Genomic DNA, 16811 nt, shown 5'->3' on the forward strand with positions numbered 1-16811 from the left:
TATCACTAGAGGAAAGACAGCAACTTAAAAAAAAAATAGGCTCAGACACCTTTCATATACCGTCTCATTTAAACCTTACAACAAATCCTGGTACTGAGTATTGTTATCTTAATTTTACAGGTTTAAAACTGAGGTTGAGAATGGCTAGGCACTTTTGTGAAAAGCTTACGACTAAAGCAACTTAGCAGCAGCAGCAGCAGCATTAAGTGATAGAGTTTTGATTTTTACACAAATTTGGGTTGATTGCACAGACTATTGTTTTTCTGCCACACAGTTAGAACTTTCCATGGATCCTCCCCTTCTAATAGATACAGCATACACTTCTTAACCTACTTTAAGGGATTTTCATATTCTAGCTTCAAACCTACCCTTGTAACAGTAAAGACTATACCATGTGTCAAACACATGGTATAATATGTTATATGCTTTATTTATGCATAATTTATTATGCATATAATAGTTTATATGCTTTATTTCCTTTAATCCATGTCAAACCTATGAGGTAGGCACCACACTTAATTACTGATTCAGAAGCTGATGCATAGTGAGATTAAAAATAGCTTAATCTGTAAATTAAAAACTAACTCAATCAAAAAAAAAAAAGATCTATTAAAGTTACCCAGCTAGTAAACAGCAAAGCTAGATTTGAAAGTAGGGTCTGCCTGACTAGAGAAATACTTAGGAGGTAGAATGGACAGGAAGTTCAATTCACACCATCAGTCTACATGTATTTACGGAGCACTTTTGTCACAGGCTGAATACTGTGCTGGAGCTAGAGATCACAGAAGTGAACCCTGCCCCTGGCTTCAGAAACGCTCAGTCCCTTCAATCCTGTCTGATTCTCTGTGGCCCCATGGACTGTAGTCCACCAGACTCCTCTGTCCATGGGATTCTCCAGGCAAGAATACTGGAGTGGGTTGTCCTCCTCCAGGGGATCTTCCCCACCCAGGGATCAAACACGCATCTCTTACGTCTCCTGCACTGGCATGAGGGTTCTTTACCACTAGTACCACCCGGAAAGACCCTGCCTTCATGGAGCACATGATTTATTGGGAAAGATAGATATGGAAATGGAAGGTAGCAGAGTGTGGTGAATACTGGGAGAGAGAAGCTCAGGAGGTAGGGATGGGTGGGGGGTGTGCTTGGAGAGCTGAAGTTTCCAGCCTTGTTAACTGAATCTATAAAGATTCTATCCACTGTGATAGGGACTGTGGGAGAAATAGGTTTGGGAAAAGACTGAGTTCAATTTGAGACATGGGTTTTGGGGAGATGTCTCACAGGCAGCTGGATTTGCAGGTCTGGAGCTTAGAAGTGGGGCATGGATCACAGAAAGATCTGGAACATTGATGAAACTCATGCAGGTGGATATATTCGAAGGATCCACAACATGTATGTAAGGCAAACAAGGAAAAGGAAGGCCTCAGAGGAGACGTTGCTCACCTGGCCAACTAGCACACTCCTGTGAACCAGACTTCTAAGGATGGCTTTATCTCTTCCCAAGCAGAAACACCTTCCCATCCTTTTCACCAAGCCAAACCCAGCTTCCTTCAAGCCCTCTCTCTGTTCCAGAAAATTCCAGCCCAGAGCTCCCTCTCCTGGACTCAGACCATTTAACAGCTGGCCAGGGACTCAGCCATTTCTTGGTAAGGATATAGAAAATTTCAGGTATTTGTGCCCTCTCTCCCTGACTGCACTGAAAGATCTTTGATGGCTAATCCTGGGTATAACATTAGGAATGCAGTCAATACACTCTTTACAGAACCAATTTAAAAAGCATAATGAAGCAATAGCAGAGCATTTATGTGAACTAGTTTCTCCAGATGAACCTGAATGGCTTTCTCAATATAGCAGCAACCACATGCTGGGCACTCTCCCAAGCTTCCACTTGAGCCTCTGCACTGAACAGAGCTGGTCAAGGTGAGCACACCCTGCCTCTCCTTGGTCCTTCTAGTTTATGCCTTAGAATGTCCTTCTTCAGTCCTAGCAGCCCTTGCTTCCAGAACTCTTCCAGTTGAAAAGAAATTTCTTCAGAAGGGAAGAAACAGGGATGAAGATGTTTTGCTTGGGAAAACATCAAGGAGCAGCAACAGAAGCCTCCTTCCCATAAGTCAAGTCACAGAGTTTAATCAAGCCCCTTAAAACAAAATATTGTCCAAAATTAAAAGATGCTTGCTCCTTGGAAGAAAAGCTGTGACAAAAACCTAGACAGTGTACTAAAAAGCAGAGACATTACTCTACCAACAAAAATCCATCTAGTCATAGATATGGTCTTTCCAGTAGTGATGTATGGATGTGAGAGTTGGACCATAAAGAAGGCAGAGCGCCAAAGAATTGATGCTTTGGAAATGTGATGCTGGAGAAGACTCTTGAGTCCCCTGGACTGCAAGGAGATCAAACCAGTCAACCCTAAAAGAAATCAATCATGGATATTCCTTGGAAGGACTGATGTTGAAGCCAAAGCTCCAATACTTTGGCCACCTGATGCGAAGAGCTGACTCACTGGAAAAGACCCCGATGCTGGGCAAGATTAAATGCAGGAGAAGGAGACAATAGAGGATGAGATGATTAGATGGAATCACTGACTCGATGGACGTGACTCTGAGCAAGCTCCAGGAGATGGTGAAGGACAGAGAAGCCTGGCATGCTGCAGTTCATGGCATCGCAAAGAGTCAGACACGACTGAGCAACTGAACAACAACAACAAACTGTCTACTTTTACAATATAGAAATGATTCCTCATTCATGATATTTTATAATATCCTTCTGTAAATAAGCTGCTGCTGCTAAGTCGCTTCAGTCGTGTCCGACTCTGTGCGACCCAAGAGACGGCAGCCCAACAGGCTCTGCCGTCCCTGAGGTTCTCCAGGCAAGAACACTGGAGTGGGTTGCCATTTCCTTCTCCAATGCATGAAAGTGAAAAGTGAAAGTGAAGTCACTGAGTTGTGTCCAACTCTCAGCGACCCCATGGACTGCAGCCTACCAGGCTCCTCTGTCCATGGAATTTTCCAGGCAAGACTACTGGAGTGGGGTGCCATTGCCTTCTCTACTATAAATAAGCAAATGTCTGAAATCCTAAGGGGGAGAGTTAGTAACATCTTATTCCATAAATTAAGAGAGTATCAGATTCTCACCCTCATCATCACCTGGCTCAGGAAAGCTCAGGTGGGCAGTAGCCATGGGGGTCTTGCTCACCAGCCTCCCCCATCAGCCAGCATAGTGCTCGACACATGGGAGTGACTCGGAAGGACTGCCGAATGGATGAGACAATGTTGAATGGGTGAGACAATAAGATTGGGAAAAAACAAAACTGTAGAAAAACAAGGAGACAGAGAATGAGGGGCGATACTGAAGTAGGAAGAGTGTGAAGAGGACTGAGTTGAAGAAACAACCAACCACCTTCTTACATTTTAGGCTCAGATTCTCCTCAACTTCTCCACAAAGATATGCACGCAGTAGCTAAATCACTGGGTCAGTTTCTCAGTCCTAAAAGTGTCAAATGCACATTTACAGTACTCACCATTTAATATTTTTGTTTTGTAACCACTTTCTCTCTTCCCTTCTCTATGCCTTAGGAACATTTTATTTTTTAACTTTTCACCTAAATGAAGACTTGACATTGAGTTTGACTCCTACTAGACTCTAAGCCTGTCTTTCAGCTTTGCTGCTTTGCTACTTAAAATCCCATATCAATTTAGAAAAGGAGACTGAGGTCCACACTCGATGTCTGGAATCATTATGAACAGTGCCGAACCCTCTAGTGGTAGTTTCAATTCTGCCTATTCTATGATGAGTGCAAAGAAACAAGAGTGTCCCAGTTTAAAAAAAAAAAACACACACACACACAAAAAAAACACTGCATTTTCACTTCACAGGAAAGCCCCAGTGAACCAAGCCACTGCTGACACTTCACTGCCCTCACTCTCTCCCCCAGCAACAGGGCCTCCAGCTCCCTCACCATGTTTGAAGCTGCCCCTGTCACTCTCTCAGGGCAGAACAGGAGGCTTCCAGGAATTCAGTCTATGCACACTCAGGGGCAGCATGCTAATTTTAAAGGCAGTCTTCGACAACCACAGCTAAAATAAATCTAACAAGAAAAACCCAACAAAGCAAAATCTAAATAGATCCTAGATGAATCTCTACTTTACAGATAGAATTCATTAACACAATGATACTTAACTGCCACCGCAAGACCGAAAACATGGTTTAATGATGGAAACTCGTGAATATAACATACCAGTAGGTCAAATACGAAAAAAAAGCACACAGTCATCTCAAAGATGACCTTTTGGCTTTTGATAAATTCAACTCCCTTTCATTAAAAAAAAAAAAACTATGAATATAAAACTCCTTCCTCAAACTATTTTTAACCAAAAGCAACATCATAATTACTAGTGAACATGAAAAGCATTTCTATTAAAATCAGGAATAAAATTAAAAGGTCTACCATCCTCCCTTCTAGTTATTTATGTTCAAATTTCTGATTTAAAAGAAACAATTATTATTTGCAGACAACACAATTCTCTACCTAGAAAGTTCAGGAAAATCAGCTAAAAAATTAAGCTGATTAAATAAAAATATAAAACTTTTTTTAAAATAAGAAATATATGATTCACTGGAGGAGGAAATGGCAACTCACCCCAAAATTCTTGACTAGAAAATTCAATGGTAGAGGGGCCTGATGGGCTACAGTCCACTGGGTTGCAAGAGTTGGACAGGACTGAGCATGCATGCATACACATATGATTTACATGATGGTTACTACAAACTTCAGTAAGAGATATAAAAACATCTGAGTAAATTAAGAAACATACCAGTATGGAAAGACTAAATAGATAAACCTATTAATTCTTCCTAAATTAATATATAAGTTTGCCTGTATGCTAAGTCGTGTCTGACTCTTTGTGACTCTATGGACCATAGCCCATCAGGCTCCTCTGTCTATGGGATTCTCCAGGCAAGAATACTGGAGTGGGTTGCCATGCCCTCCTCCAGGGGATCTTTCTGATCCAGGGATTGAACCCATATCTCTTATGTCTCCTGCATTGACAGGTGGGTTCTTTACTACAAGCACCACCTGGGAAGCCCAATATATAGGTTTATTATAATCCTAATCAGAATATGACCAGATATTTAACATTTTGACAAAGTGTTTCAAAACTTAATTTATAAGAATAAGCAAGGAAAATAAGAAAAATTTTAATAATTATAATGAGAATCGGTGTGTAATTGTTATAAGGCTAAAATATTAAATAACCAAAACAGTGTGGTACTCATTAAATAATTTACATATAGATATCTTAGGACTGAAATTGACTTTAGAATATACAAGAAAAGATTAGGAATAATCTAGGATAATCCAATATGTATATTATTTAAGGAAATTATATATGAAATATAAATATATATATGAGGAAATAAATATATTATGAAGGAAAATAAAGTATTTAGAAAACAGATAGGTCTTCAATTCATAATATAAACAAAAAAATAATAATAATTTCAAATGAAAAGCTGAACATAAGTAAAAACCTAAAGACCTAAGGAAAAAAAAAACCAGTTAATCACAGAAGGGAGTAAAGAGTACAAATTGAAAAGCCATGGAAGTAATCTCCAAGGAGAACAGAGTCCTATCTGGCCATATGGAAAATTTTCTGCACATTAAGACACGATAAACATTTCAAAAATATGATACTTCGTTAATATATATACAGAGTATCCCATAGTAGGATAAACATAATTTGCTTAATTATGATTTATAAAGTTAGGTGAAAAGTTATAAAATGTGAAAACATGATCTCAATTTGGGAAAAAAGAAAATAAACCCAGAAAGCCATGAACCAAATGTTAGTAAGAGCACTAAACGGTAGGAATGCAGGTGATTTGGGACTTCTTTGCTGTGCCTTTCTCTGTTTCCCAAATTAGCCAAAATTAACTTGCATTGTATTATAATCAGGAAAAAATGCTAGTTGAGAAAAACAGCATCAAATGACAATCATACGTTACAGTCTTAATTCACTAAGACATCTCAAATAAATGGACAAAGTACGTGATTAAATAATTAACCAAGAGAAAGAACAGTGATGAAATATCAATGTTTTTTATCTCTACTAATCAAAGAAATGCACATTCAAACGATGAAGTACCAAGTCTGGTATCTCTCATTGACATCCCACAGGAAAGACTACTCTAGCACATCATTATTTGAAGCGCAAACTGTTGCAACCTTTTTAGAAAGCATTTTGCCAGTATGCATCTGGAGCCTTTAAAAAAGTTCTTTACTTTGACCTAGTAATTTCACTTCTAGGACTCTGTGCTAAAGAATTAGAGACCAAGGCAATGAAGAGTTACTTAAATAGAAAAAACTGGGGATCAACAACTGAATGCCCAAAAAGAGGGGAATCAGTAAACCCTCCGTGGGACAACATGACAGATGAGATTCAGACACAGTAATCAAGATTTTAAAACATTTAATGGAAACATCTTAATGATAGAATGTTAGGCAAAGAGGCAGGATGGAAAATTGTGTATTAGGTATCTATGCTGCCTGCTAAGTTGCTTCAGTCATGTCCATCTCTTTGCAACCCCAAGGACTGTTGCCTGCCAGGCTCCTCTATCCATGGGATTCTCCAGGCAAGAATACTGGAGTGGGTTGCCATTTCCTTCTCCAATTAGGTATCTCTACTATGGTCTTAATTTTGCTTGAAATAAAAGTTCCAGTTCTACTGCTCCCCACCCAGGTGACTTTGTCAAATCTTTGTCTCTGAGAAGATGTTTCTCCAACTCTTAAAAGTGAGAGGGGAACATTTCGATTTCTCAGTTTTCCCTGTTGCAAGACACAGCATATAATTAAAAAGTAACAAACAAATCATAAATAGATGCATAACATCTGCATTAATAATTAAAAGATAGAATTTTAGTTGTTAAAATGGCTTTGGATTAAAAATTCTTTCTAATTAATTTTTTATTTAAGTATAGTTGACTTACACTGTTTCAGATGTACAACATAATGACTCAATATTTTTAGAGATTACATATCATACAAATTTATGATCAAATATCGACTATATTCCCTGTGCCGTACATTACATACCTGTGACTTTTTAGTACTTTTTAAAAAAAGTATGCACTGCTTCATGAATTTGCGTGTCATCCTTGTGTAGGAGACATGTTGATCTTCTCTGTATCATTCCAATTTTAGTATATGTGCTACCGAAGCTAGCTAGCACTGACTTATTTTATAACTGCTAGTTTGTACCTCTTAACTCCCTCCACCTATTTGCCCTAGCCCGTGCTCCCCTCCCCTGTGGTAGCCAGTTTGTTCTCTGTATCTGTGAGTCTGTTTCTGTTTTCTTGTATTTGTTGGTTTGTTTTGATTTTTAGATGTCACATATAAGTGAAAACATACAGTGTTTGTCTAAAAATTCTTTATTTTTTTAAACTAATAATCTAAACAAGTGACATACTTGAGATCTTCGTGACTGCTTAGTGACAATTCATCAGAGACAGACCGCATGGCTAGAAGTAAGCATGCTCTCTGACCCTCTGTAAATAATTTGATCTGGGCTTGCCTGCCTGAGTCAGGAACACACTTCACCTGTTGTCAGCCATCCCATGACTTGGCATTGGAGAAGTTCTCAGTCAGCAAAGGGTACTTAGTCAAAATCCTAGATCGAAGAGGTACCCTGGGAGAACCTGCAAGGCTATCTGACTGCTGTTACACTGATGCCGCAGGAAAGTCACTTTTTGGAGTTCTTTTTACAAATTTATGTAGTTTCTATGCATAACTCAAGAAGCTCTTGCCATCCTCTCTGAGATTCAAATAATAACTGAGCATATTTCTTCCACAACTTCAATCCGTCCCACTGTGAATTTTAGGACCCTGCCGGAGGCACGATGAAAGAATAACCTCTGGCACAGTAAACCAAGTTAAGTTAGGGACTAATTAGCCTGCTGAGCGGCAGAGAAGTGAATCTGAATTTACTCAGACCCCAGCAGTTAGCAAAACTGCAGACCCAGTTAGGCTCACACTCAACTCTGTCATCCAAATTCATTCTGCCTTTGCAGAGAAAAAGGAATACAATCTCAAGCCAAAAGCATTTAACTTCTGTGAATTTTATCCACCTCCCTGAGATGGGCAAACCAGACTATTAGAGAGTGCTTCAGTTCGTCCAGGCAAGCAGATCATGGGCAAAAATATGTTCATCAATGAAATCTGAGTTCATGTTGTTAATAATAACAAATGAATTGAAGCTTTCTTTAGAAATGACAGCAACTTGAACTAACTCCAGTGATATCCAAATTAAACTGTGTTATATGATATTTTAATCCCAGATGTGTCTAGTATGCACTTGGTCACATGTGTTTTTCCCAATGATTTTTTTTTCCATTCTCTGGATTTTCCATAGTCAGTGATATTATATAGTTTAAACCTAAAATGAAGTCATCAAAATAGAGTCTCTCCTTGCTTCTGCCTCTTCCTTAATTCTGAATGGAGCACCCTTACTGTTTTGGTATCAAAATGTAGTGGTTCCTACAAAGCAATAAAATTCATAAATGCTAACTGCATTTTGATATAGCTCTGAACTCGTGTGCAAATGTAACCAGCCCTCCCGAAGGAGACGTTCCAGTGCTTTTTGACACAGAGCATATTTCTGTGGGGTTGCCCTACAGCAGATCACTCCACGGAGCCAGCAGCAATACCACCACTATGTAGATAACAGTTTAACCAACAACCCTGTCAGGCCGAGCCGCCCTGTTTATGATTATTTTATTTTATGCCTTAAGCGGAAAGGGGAAAGGATGCAAGAGTATGAAGTCTGCCTTACAGACCCAATGTCATGGAGAAAAAACAGGGAGAAGACTGGAGCTCCACCCTGTCCCTCTCATCTCAACCCCCACAGCTGGCAGGCAGGAGAGAAAAGAACAAACATCGCGCAGTTTCTCAGAGCTGAAGGGACCCTCTTCCTGGCAGAGGCAGGAAGACCTCAGAAACCTCGGGGAGGGGCAGCTGTGCCCCCATGAGAAGCAGCCTCGTGCACCTGAAGTCATCTGTGGTCAGGGACAGTGAACAGTGGCAACTAGGAAAGAGAGGAGTAATGGAAGTTAGACCACAGCCGCACCAGGGAGAGCACCATGGAGACTCCATCAGAGTGAAAATGGGCCTAAGAGCCAATATTTGTTGAATTCTTATTGTCTATCAGACACTGTTCTAAGCCCTTTACATGAACAGTCTCATTTACTAGGTGTTACTATTTTGTTCATGAACTGTGGCCCTCCAGGTTCCTCTGCCCATAGGATTTCCCAGGCAAGAATACTGGAATGAGTTGCCATTTCCTTCTCCAGGGGATCCTCCCAACCCAGGGATCGAACCTGGTGGCTCCTGCCTCCTGGGCCACCAGCGAGGCCCAGATGCTACTATCTGTCATCCCTCCCATTTAGTGAATGAGGAAGTTTAAGCCCTAGTAGAACAAGTATTTTGCACAAGATCACACAGATTGCACATAAATAGTGGAGCCAGGTAAACAAATTTAAGCAACCTCGCTCCAGATCCTCATCTTGTAAAAGACTATTAGACAAAACACAGCAGAGTTCTATTCCCTGCACATCCAAGTCTCTGGGCTAAGGTCATACCTAGTGTGCCTCAACGCGGGGTTTAGGTCTTCTCAAACTCCTGTCTCTCTAGCACAGAGGTGCGCTCACCTGCCAAATCTGAGGCAGGGCCTCGCTATATAAACAAAATGAGTAACAGTGGGGCTGTGGGCAACATGGGATGAAGGGTTGAGATCTTCCTCTTCCACCATCCCCTTCAACTGGCAGAGGCTCCAACCCTCCTGTGACACAACTGGAAAACCAGTATCACTCTGAATTATGAGCTTGAGAGGCAAAAGAAGCACAGCTAGAAAGTCAACAACAGGCAACTAACCCAAAGGAAAAGGAGAAATCACCACCACGCACCCCCCAGCAGTCCCAGAGGTACCTCACCATCCTGGCTCTGACACGAACCATCTCAAGTTTGAGCATTTGAGGGGCCAGGAAAAGGTGGAATTCAGGGCTGGAGCGGAGAGTCAGGAATAAGGCAAATCCAATAAACAGGCAGAGGTGGGAAGCCGAGCCAACCGGGCGCCGGGGCCAGCGCTCTGTGGTGAGCGAGCGGGGCTGCTGGAGGAACAGAGGTGGGAAGCCGAGAAGGAGGCCAGCACAGGGACTGCTCCCAGAGTCAGCGTCCGCTGGCTTCAAGCTGTCCACACGCATTACAAGACACAGAAAGGGCAAGAACTTACCAAGGGCTTCGATACCCATGTTTCTTTTCTTTTTTTTTTTTCAGTGTGGTGGGGCTATAACACACCCCTTCTCCCCCATTCAAATATTGCTTTTTTCCTTCCTTACAGTAACATACCACTCAGTGGCTGGCACTGTCAGCCTTAGCAGATACAGAAATGCTGCTTTGGGGAATCCTAGATAGATGGAATGGGCGGGAGACAGGGAATGGGGGCAGTGGGAGATAGGTCGAAGAAGGAGGGGATATATGAATACATATATAGTTGATTCACTTCATTGTGCAGCAGAAAACTAACCCAACATTATAAAGCAATTATATCCCCAAGAAAGTAAAGAGAGTCCCAGATTGTGGATTTCATCCCAGCTCTACCCCGTACTAGCGCTTCCCTGATGGCTTACTTGGTAAAGAATCTGCCTGCACTGCAAGAGACCTGGGTTCCATGCCTGGGTCGGGAAGAACCCCTAGAGAAGGAAATGGCAACCCACTCCAGTAACCTTGCCTGGGAAATCCCATGAACAGGCGAGCCTGGCGGGCTACAGTCCACGGGGTCACAAGAGTCACACACGACTTAGTGACTAAACCGCCACCCCATACTAGCCATGTAAACTTGGGTAAGTTACCTATCTTCTCAGTGCCTGAGCATCCCCTTCCATGATCTATAGATAATAAAAGTACCTATCTCAGAAGGTTGTAGTGAGGATGACAGATTAATACACGCAGGGTAGTCAGAACAAGTCCCTAGCAAACTAAATGCTGGTTCTTATTGCTGTCTTACTTTGACAGCTTTCCTTTCCCTCTTGACTACTTTCTTTTTTCTCTTCTACACTCTTGTTAGTTTCCTATTACTACTGTGACAAATGGCCTCAAATGTGGTGTAAACAATACAGATTTGTTATCTTCAGCTCTGGAGGCCAGAAGTCTCAGGTGGGTTGGCAGGGCTGTTTCCCTTCCGGAGGCCCAGCATCTCAAGGCAGCCCAAATCCCTTGGCTCCTGACCACTTTCTTACATTAGCCTGACCTTCTATGAGGGACTCTGTGATCCTCTTGCCGCCCTCTTATAAAACCCTCTTGACTAGGTTGAGCCCACTCAGGTAATCTAGCATAATCCCGTAATCTCAAAATCTTTAAAAATGTTGGCAAAGTTCCTTTTGTCGTGTTAAGAAACATATGTACAGGTTACGGGGATTAAGACTTGGACGATTTACGGGATCACTGGCATTATTCAACATACTAGACGTATATTTCCTAAGCCTAAAGTTGCAGACTGGCAAGACTTAGGAAGACCCAGAGGGAAAAGACAACAACATTAGTAGCTAACGTTTTGAACACTGACTATGTGCCTGGCACTATGCAAAGCGCTTAAGGTACATTACCCTACTGAGGTCTCAAATGCGTGATGTGTGAGAGTTCAGTTGTATCCAACTCTGTGCGACCCTACTGAAGCCCTCCAGGCTCCTCTGTCCATGGGATTTTCCAGGCAAGAATACTAGAGTGGGTGGGCATGTCCTCCTCCAGAGGATCTTCCCAACCCAGGGATCACACCTGTGTCTCCTGCGTCCTCTGCACTGCAGGCAGATTCTTTCCTGCTGAGCCATCAGGGAAGCCCTAGGTCTCTGAGCAACTCCATGAAATTACTGTCTTACAGAAAGGTTAGCTTCTCATCTAAAGCTGTACAGCTAGTAGATGACAAAGCTTATGTAAAACCAGGTGATTTTGATTCTAGAGCCCTTGTATTTGACCAATAGTGCCTTGCCCCTACACCTTAAGCTATTATAACTGGAGGCAACATGACCACTAGGACATTGAAATCTCTGCCATGAGAGGTATACATGCACCCAGGACACAGAGAGACAGGGCTATAAGGTCCACACAGATGGTAGAGCTTCAGAACATTTTCTTACACTCAAAGGAGAAAGCTTGGGGTTACTAAAGAGTTTCTTCAAATGCAGACTTGAACAAAAAAGCCACGAAGGGACCAGCTAAAGAGGGAAAGTGAAAAGTCTGTTCCTGACCCCAGGCCAACCCTGTGATTCTAGTTAACCTCCCCCAAAGAAGAGAGAACCTCACAGCCTCTCCGGGAGAGAATTCTAACCAAGTCAGCTTGACTCAGATCCTCCAAAGCCCTACCAGGAAGTTTCAGAACCCCGGCTGGACACCAGAATGGTCACACCCATAGCACAACAGTCAGTATACACCAGGACCAAACCTTGCCCTACCTTCTGTTCCACAACTGCTAGGAGAACCATGTGCCACAGGTTTCAACAAGGGTCCAGCAGTTTTACCAAGAGCCACAATGAGCAACTTCTTTTCCTATCAGTTCCTTTCCAGAGAAATGGCTCGAAACCAACTGTGATTAGCTAAAGTAGAAAAGGGTAAGCTAAACACTTGCTAAGCATGCCAATTACGGTGGTTTAACTAGCCATAGCATTCCAAAACCTCAGTTGCTAAACAATTTAGCCATAGCCCTATCTGTAATTTTCTAATGAGCCAAGTTCAAGTTATTTGGTTTCACCACACCAAAAAAGAGCCAGTTGTTTGTTTTCGGTGATGAACCTAAGAGTTGATACAGGAAAGCACAGTGGTCAACGGAACAGAGTCTGGAACCAGCCAGCTCTGACTGAATCCTGGCCCTGGCACTTTCTTGCTCTGACTTCATGTATGTTACCTAACCTTTTAGTTCCTCGGTTTTCCTGTCTTCAAAGGGGGCATAAAAATAGAAGTCTATATGTCCTTATACAAAATCAGAAGATGTTTGGCTTTGGTAATGGCAAAACAGTACACATGTCATATATTAAATAATGCTGTAGGTGAGATCTATAGCAAACATGTCCATCATTTCCAAAGTAAAAAATGTATATACTTCTTATCAGGTGAGAAAAATTAAGACCAAAAGAACCTCACGTCATTTCAGACCAAATTTTGTAGCCAAACATGAAAACCAGTTTTGAGAGCTTTTTTTTTTTTAATTTTGGAATTGCAGGTAAGGGATAACAGGTCTCTGGCATTTAGGACCTAATGCTGTTGTTAGAGTTAAATGAATTGACAAATATAAAGTACTTAGAATGCAGTGTTAGCAACAACAACTGCTACTATTATTTTTATCTAAATAGACTTAGTAGGGGACTATGAATAGGAAATTGTTAATTTATGACTAAATTTGACTTGGAAATTAGTACTTTGGAGATTAATAGTCATTATGAATATCCCAGGGCAGATATCTAAGATGATGGACATATTATATATCTTCATTCTCCAGGATGGTAGCAACTAGCAACATGTGACAATTAAGTGCTTGAAATGTGACTCATCTCATTTAATTTTAACTTACTCAAAGTTAAATGTAAGTAGCCCTATGTGACTTGTAGCTACCCTGACTGGACAGCACAGCTGTAGAAGGCCGGGTTCCAATCTGCCTCACGAAAACCTATATAGACAAATTATAGCACTGCCTTAAAAAAAAAAAAAAAAAAAGCCTGAGTCTTGCACCCTGGGAGAAGAGAAGAGCACATGATGCTGAAGAGGGTTTTCTCTTCCTTTCTAGACCCTGTAGCTGGCCATTCACAAAGTGCGTCTTTGATGTCCTTCTCTTCCTTCTCGACTCCCCGCTTCCCCATCTCCAGCTCCATGGGAAACCCCACATAATCGGGCCACACGCATCCCTAAGCCTCCATCAATACCCCTCAGCTTTCTCCAGGAGTACCAGGCTCCCCAGTCACCTGCCCTTGTTCTCCCCAACCAAATTTCCACCTGCTAAGTGCCAACATCTTCACCAAGCATCTAGGGGAAAGCACCTGGATCATACCAGTTCACACTCTAAGCTGTTACTGCTTTTTCTCTCCTCTTCTCTGCTATGCCACTCCTTCAAACTCAAAGCTCTATATTGTTGTGCTCCCCCAGACCCCTTCTTCCCTCAAGCACAGTGAGACCAGGCAAAGAAAGCAGGAGCCCAGGCTGAAGCAACTGTTATCCTATACAGGCCGATTGCCACCCAGGTGTGGTATGGCAGGGACTGCCAACACACAGGTGCAGAGCAGCCTCACTCTGTGCAAATATCCCCTCTCGCCCAGGCATGGGAAACATTCCCTGCTTTCTGCTTGAAAAAACAGCAAGCACAAATCTTTTCAACTTTCCATCATTCATTAAAAAATTTTCAGGTAACAAATTGTACATTAAATGAATTGTTTAAAGTATACAACAAAAGCCCAGAGAAGACTGTAACTTAGAATGGTTGCAAATAGCGAAAGAAAACCAACCACCTTCACTGGAATCTAGCTTCACCACAACCCACTGGAGCATGGAATTTTTAATGACACAGGTCAACATTGGCGCATATCCAAGGAGCTTATTTTACTAGAAGGACTGGAAGACAGTCCCCTCCAGCTCTTACTTGGTCCCCAAGCTTAGACCAAAGATGATCATTATGCCTGACTCTTGGCTATAAGGAAAATTTCCCCTGTGGGGTTGTAAGTGGAGGACAATTCGAATGGTAAACACTATGCTCTTCTCTGAATCCTCTTCTCCAAAACAGAGACTTGTATTGAAGAACCAAAGCCATAGCACAATTTCCAGAGAGGCTTCTAGGTGCAAGCACTGTGCCAAGAAAGCCACAGTGAAGTCCTTCAGTAGGGAAAATGAAACATCTACATAAAAACTTCTCAAAGAATGCTGAGAGGAGAAAAGCCAGGAAGGTAAAATGCTGCAGGCATCAGAGCCTGAGAATGCTGCAGGCATCAGAGCCTGAGAATGCTGCAGGCATCAGAGCCTGAGAAAGTTGACTATTTGGGACTGGGGTATGAGGGAAGGTCTTCCGGCAGCAACAAAACTGGTTAGGATTTAGAGAGATTAAATGGAGCAGAAAGGGCACCCAGGAAGAGCAAAGGATGTTTTAGACGACAGCACCCCAGGTATTCTTCAGAAAGCATCCGTGAAGATATGGCTGGATACAGCATCCAGAGATAGTCAACCACCCCTTCTCCCCCAGGGCCAATTGGGCCCTGTAAGTGCATCTACCAGGTCACCTAAATCCACCTCCCAAGACAGGCTCTCAAAAATTCTTCTTGGCGGGTTACAGCACCCCAGGCCTTGGCTGTGCCCATTCTGACAGGGACCCCACCCTATCCCTACCAGGAGTTCTTACCAGAAACACAAGGAAATGCACTAATCTTGCAGGGATCTAAATGACCTAGTGGCAAATTTTGCATGATGCAATCCAAATTAAGAACCATGTGGAAATAAAACTTTTCCACAAGTGACTCCTACTTAATATCTGTTGAGGGTGCTCCCTCTTTAAAATGATGCTGCTAAATCTTTGAATGATGGATGATGGATCTCTCCTACATTGAATAATTAGTTGAGTCAGTTGCACCAAGTGTCTCATGACTTAAATACAAGGCAAGGGGGGCGGGGGGCAGGGTGGGGGGGACATAAATTTACACTGTGCATTTAACATCATTCACAATGGAGGACTTTTGCTTCTAGGTTATTCATTATCACAGCACTAGAGGACTTTAACAAAAAAGACCTAGCCATTCTTCTAGTGGCCACTGAAAGTGAGATCCAGGTCCAAAATTGTATTTTCTAGGACTTGATGTAGCTAATCTCTCCAGGAACAATCTCTTGAGCACTTTTCCTTGAAATACTGTCGCTAGGGACCGCCTCAGAAAGTTTATATTTTTCATCTTTGTGCTGCACACACAAAATGCAGTGGAGACCCAAGGCAAACATCTGAAGGGGCGAAGGAAGCCCTACCAGGGTGTCCTCCAGCCCATGTGAGGCTGGCTCTCGTCCCCTCGGGAGTCGCCTGCCTCAGTTTTCCCCTGGAAATGGGGCGGGAGAGGGACACTCTCACGCCAGGTACAACTGGGTGAGGCTGGGTGCCCTCGGCGGCTCTACTGACTGGTTCAGGGATTACAAGCCCCTCTCTCCCCTTCTCCACGCCTCGGGAACCGAGCTCCAGGGTCTCCTCCTCACCTTTCCTCTGCTGGCCGGGCGCGCCGGGGTCCCCAAGTTGCAGCGTTCTTCTGGAACGTGCCTGTCGCTAACGGCGTCGGGTGTCCCCGCTACTGTGTGTCAGCGGCGGAGCGGATGCCAGGAGCGCGCAGAGCCGGGCAAGTGCCCGGGAGGCGCAGCCCGGGAGGCACAGCCGGGGCGCGCCGCCGCCGCTCCCGCTCGGGGGTCTGCCGCCCCCGCCGCCCGTCCGGCCCCGCGCCGCGCGGTGCGCCCCCGCCCGGCGCCGCTACCTCGCTCCGCGCCCGCCGAGCTCTGCGCGCTGCCCTGACGGCGGCGCGGGCGGCAGCGGGGCCCCCGCCCTGGGCCGGGCTTTCCCAGAACTCGCCCGCCCCGGGTGAGAGGCCGCGAGCGCCGCCGCGGGCCGCCGGGCGGCCGGGGGGAGAGGCCTGAGGCGGGCCCGCCCCCGGGCCGCCGGCCGCGCGGAGAAGGCAGGCGCGAGGGGCGGACCCGGCCGCCACCCTGGCCCTGGATGTCGGCCCGGCGACCCCTGCCCGGCCTCCCAGGGCCGCCCGGCGTCCGGGCC

The 16811-nt window shown here is 43.7% G+C and overlaps 1 protein-coding gene across 1 annotated transcript in view; it reads right to left on the reverse strand.

The window, feature by feature from the left end:
- PLCE1 (phospholipase C epsilon 1) overlaps window positions 1–16459 on the reverse strand; it is a 376851-nt gene extending 360392 nt beyond the window's left edge. The window contains exon 1 of the mRNA XM_018041369.1: window positions 16250–16459. The gene's annotated coding sequence lies outside the window, so the exon portion shown is untranslated. The remainder of the gene's footprint in view (window positions 1–16249) is intronic.

The sequence above is a fragment of the Capra hircus genome, chromosome 26 (genome assembly GCF_001704415.2).
Source record: "Capra hircus breed San Clemente chromosome 26, ASM170441v1, whole genome shotgun sequence".
Taxonomy (NCBI): domain Eukaryota; kingdom Metazoa; phylum Chordata; class Mammalia; order Artiodactyla; family Bovidae; genus Capra; species Capra hircus.